We start from the raw sequence: 5,000 nt of genomic DNA, 5'->3' as shown, positions 1-5,000 counted from the left end.
TCTCTCTCTCCTCTCTCTCTCTCTGCTCTCTCTCTGCCTCTCTCTCTCTGCCTCTCTCTCTCTGCCTCTCTCTGTCTCTCTCTCTGCCTCTCGCTGTCTCTCTCTGCCTGCCTGATCAATCTGATTGATTGTCAAATATTTTAGTCATCGCGGTACTCACACAATAGCACTTATCGAAGCTCTATTCAGTAGTACTCATAGCAGGACATAGTCATTTTTGAAAAATATTTATAAAAATAATATTATAAAACTAAAGTATGGAATTGAATAATAGAAAATGTTGAAGTGTGAAGCTTCGTACATAATCCGTCTGTCTCTCTGACACATTCTCATTTTCTTCTGTGAGGCTTCTCTTTCATTTTAGTTGACTTTTTATCTGCGTTTGAGGACTTCACGTGTGTGGGCATGTGGTGTGTGGTGTTGGGACTGATTGTATGTTGACTGGGATAAGTTGAGTTGCAGTTCTTTCTTGATGTGTTGTGGTGCTGTGCGATCAGCTGGCATTGTGAGAGAACCCTCGTTCAGACACAGAGGGCTGGCCGGTATATCATCTCTAATGCCTAATTAAAGGGGGCTGATTCCTGAGCTTCAGGCAGAGCTGCTCTGGTTTCATGATGATTCCTGAGCTTTAGGCAGAGCTGCTCTGGTTTCATGATGATTCCTGAGCTTTAGGCAGAGCTGTCTGGTTTCATGATGATTCCTGAGCTTTAGGCAGAGCTGTCTGGTTTCATGATGATTCCTGAGCTTTAGGCAGAGCTGCTCTGGTTTCATGATGATTCCTGAGCTTTAGGCAGAGCTGTCTGGTTTCATGATGATTCCTGAGCTTCAGGCAGAGCTGCTCTGGTTTCATGATGATTCCTGAGCTTCAGACAGAGCTGTCTGGTTTCATGATGATTCCTGAGCTTCAGACAGACCTTCTCTTTTTTTTTAGCTGTCTGGTTTCATGATGATTCCTGAGCTTCAGACAGAGCTGCTCTGATGATTCCTCTTCATGCTCTGGTTTCATCATGATTCCTGAGCTTCAGACAGAGCTGTCTGGTTTCATGATGATTCCTGAGCTTCAGACAGAGCTGTCTGGTTTCATGATGATTCCTGAGCTTCAGACAGAGCTGTCTGGTTTCATGATGATTCCTGAGATTCAGACAGAGCTGTTCTGCTTTCCTTTTGGCTTGAAACCTTCTCTTTTTTACCCAGGGTTCCATTGGGTGGTGTTGCTGTGTTAACGAAATGAGGACTGGGTTGACGTTGTTTTGTCTTTGTGACGCCTGCTTTCCTGTGTTCCTCGGTTTCAGTGTGTGTCCCAGACTGCAGAGTGACTCTGTCTGTCCTCTGACCTTTGACATCTGTGTTCTACAGGATCCCAGCCCACTATGTCTACCCCCAGGCCTTTATGCAGCCAAGCACCATGGTCATCCCTCACAGCATGCAGTCGCCTGCCGCCACGGCCTCCGCCGCCTCCTCCCCCGTACCTCGACTACACCGAGCGGCCTACGCCCAGTACTGGATGCAGCCGCCAGCGCCGCGGCCGCCGCTGCCTACGAGCATTACCCGCACGCAGCCTCCCCGGCCCCTGCAGGCTACATGGCTGCAGCAGGGTACGGTTACGCGGTCCAGCAGCCCCTAGCAGCCGCAGCCACCCCGGGAGCAGCCGCAGCAGCTGCAGCCTTCGCCCAGTACCAGCCTCAGCAGCTTCAGGCAGACCGCATGCAGTAACTGACCACTATGAGCCTGGATAACAGAAGAGGGGGATGCTGTAGAGAGGAGGGAGGAGGCCATACTCACCCCCATGACACTACAAGGGGAGAGGTGGGGGGAGATCTGAGGACTGAAGGGAATGAAGAGTGGAGTATAGTGGTGGTCATCAATCCTTGGCTTTAGAACATGCAGTGCTGCTACCAAAAGAGCCTGAAGAGAATCATCTCATAACTAAAGAGAGTCGTCTCATAACTGAATAGAATCGTCTCATAACTGAAGAGAATCATCTCATAACTGAAGAGAATCATCTCAAAACTGAAGAGAATCATCTCAAAACTGAAGAGAATCATCTCATAACTGAATAGAATCATCTCATAACTGAAGAAAATCGTCTCATAACTGAATATAATCATCTCATAACTGAAGAGAATCATCTCAAAACTGAAGAGAATCATCTCATAACTGAAGAAAGTCATCTCATAACTGAATAGAATCATCTCATAACTGAAGAGAATCATCTCATAACTGAAGAGAAAGTCGCCATCTCATAACTGAAGAGAAGAGAGTCGTCTCATAACTGAAGAGAGTCTCATAACTGAAGAGAGTCATCTCATAACTGAATATAATCATCTCATAACTGAAGAGAATCATCTCATAACTGAAGAGAGTCGTCTCATAACTGAATAGAATCGTCTCATAACTGAAGAGAGTCGTCTCATAACTGAAGAGAATCGTCTCATAACTGAAGAGAATCGTCTCATAACTGAAGAGAGTCGTCTCATAACTGAAGAGAATAGTTACTTCATTATTCAAATATCATCCGTGTTGTCATCACTAAATTATTGTTTTTTGTTGTTGTCATTATATCAGAAATATTTAATATTTATTCATCAGGACAAATATCTAGAATTATTATTTAAGATATGACCTCATAACCAACCTTTAAGTTTAAGTTAATAATTTTAAGCATATTTAATGTGTAGTAAATTAAATGTGTGATTTTGTACAACTTTCACAAGTGCACTGAAGTCTAATCAGGTATTTTTCCCTCCAATTTCTTAAACAATGTAGATGGTCAAACCAAAAACACTTTTGGTCACTTTTCACCTTTTAATACTTTTAAACCTACATTTTGAACTATGCAATTTGAACTTGTAAAATATATTTAGTGAAATATGTCTTCTACAAATATATATATATACAGTTGAAGTCAGAAGTTTACATACACTTAGGTTGGAGTAATTAAAACTCGTTTTTCAACCACTCCACAAATGTCTTGTTAACAAACTATAGTTTTGGCAAGTCTGTTAGGACATCTACTTTTGCATGACACAAGTCATTGTTCCAACAATTGTTTACAGACAGATTATTTCACTTATAATTCACTGTATCACAATTCCAGTGGGTCAGAAGTTTACAGACTTTTTTTTTACGCCAGGTCGCAATTGTAAATGAGAACTTGTTCTCAACTTGCCTACCTGGTTAAATAAAGGTGAAGTAAAAAAAAAAAAAATTAAAAATACACTAAGTTGACTATGCCTGGAAAATTCCAGAAAATGATGTCATGGCTTTAGAAGCTTCTGATAGGCTCATTGACATCATTTGAGTCAATTGGAGGAGTACCTGTGGATGTATTTCAAGGCCTACCTTAAAACTCAGTGCCTATTTGCTTGACATCATGGGAAAATTAAAAGAAATCAGCCAAGCCCTCAGAAAAAAAAATTGTAGACCTCCACAAGTCTGGTTCATCCTTGGGAGCAATTTCCAAATGCCTGAAGGTACCACGTTCGTCTGTACAAACAATAGTATGCGAGTATAAACACCATGGGACCACGCAGCATCATACCGCTCAGGAAGGAGACGTGTTCTGTCTCCTAGAGATGAATGTACTTTGGTGCGAAAAGTGAAAATCAATCCCAGAACAACAGCAAAGAACCTTGTGAAGATGCTGGAGGAAACAGGCACAAAAGTATATTCACACTAAAACGAGTCCAATATCGACATAACATGAAAGGCCACTCAGCAAGGAAGAAGCCACTGCTCCAAAACTGCCATAAAAAGTCAGACTACGGTTTGCAACTGCACATGGGGACAAGATTGTACTTTTTGGAGAAATGTCCTCTGGTCTGATGAAAAAAAAAAATAGAACTGTTTGGCCATAATGACCATCGTTATGTTTGGAGGAAAAAGGGGGAGGATTGCAAGCCGAAGAACAGCATCCCAACCGTGGGGGTGCTTTGCTGCAAGAGGGACTGGTGCACTTTACAAAATAGATGGCATCATGAGGGAGGAAAATTATGTAGCTATAATTGAAGCAACATTTCAAGGCATCAGTCAGGAAGTTAAAGCTTGGTCGCAAATGGGTCTTTCAAATAGAAAATGACCCCAAGCATACTTCCAAAGTTGAGGCAAAATTACTTAATGACAACAAAGTCAAGGTATTGGAGCTGCCATCACAAAGCCCTGACCTCAATCCCATAGAAAATTTGTGGGCAGAACTAAAAAAGCGTGTGGGAGCAAGGAGGCCTACAAACCTGATTCAGTTACACCAGCTCTGTCAGGAGGAATGGGCCAAAATTCAACCAACTTATTGTGGGAAGTTTGTGGAAGGCTACCCAAAATCTTTGACCCAAGTTAAACAATTTAAAGGCAATGCTACCAAATACTAATTGAGTGTATGTAAACTTCTGACCCACTGGGAATGTGATGAAAGTAATAAAATATGAAATAAATAATTCTCTCTGCTATTTTTCTGACATTTCACATTCTTAAAATAAAGTGGTGATCCTAACTGACCTAACACAGGGAAATTTTATTTGGATTAAATGTCAGGAATTGTGATAAACTGAGTTTAAATGTATTTGGCTAAGGTGTATGTAAACTTCCGACTTCAACTGTATATAATAATGTTACTATAATGATGTTTGTACCTATGCAAAACAGTGACGTAGAGGAGTGACAGCTGTCTGTCCTGTGTTCCTATGGGGTCCAGATCCAGAGACAGCTTCCTATGGGGGTCAGGACAGAAGAGAACAGCTTCCTATGGGGTCAGATCCAGAGAGGGCAGGACAGAAGAGAACAGCTTCCTATGGGGGTCAGATCCAGAGAGGGCAGGACAGAAGAGAACAGCTTCCTATGGGGGTCAGATCCAGAGAGGGCAGGACAGAAGAGAACAGCTTCCTATGGGGGTCAGATCCAGAGAGGGCAGGACAGAAGAGAACAGCTTCCTATGGGGGTCAGATCCAGAGAGGGCAGGACAGAAGAGAACAGCTTCCTATGGGGGTCAGATCCAGAGAGGGCAGGAC

General features: G+C 42.6%; 1 pseudogene; it reads left to right on the top strand.

The window, feature by feature from the left end:
• Positions 1-1,808, top strand: part of LOC124028564 — an 8,775-nt pseudogene extending 6,967 nt beyond the window's left edge.
• Positions 1,809-5,000: the final 3,192 nt, after the last annotated feature.

This window comes from Oncorhynchus gorbuscha, unplaced genomic scaffold (assembly GCF_021184085.1).
Source record: "Oncorhynchus gorbuscha isolate QuinsamMale2020 ecotype Even-year unplaced genomic scaffold, OgorEven_v1.0 Un_scaffold_4442, whole genome shotgun sequence".
NCBI lineage: Eukaryota > Metazoa > Chordata > Actinopteri > Salmoniformes > Salmonidae > Oncorhynchus > Oncorhynchus gorbuscha.
This window is presented reverse-complemented; position numbering and strand designations above follow the sequence as displayed.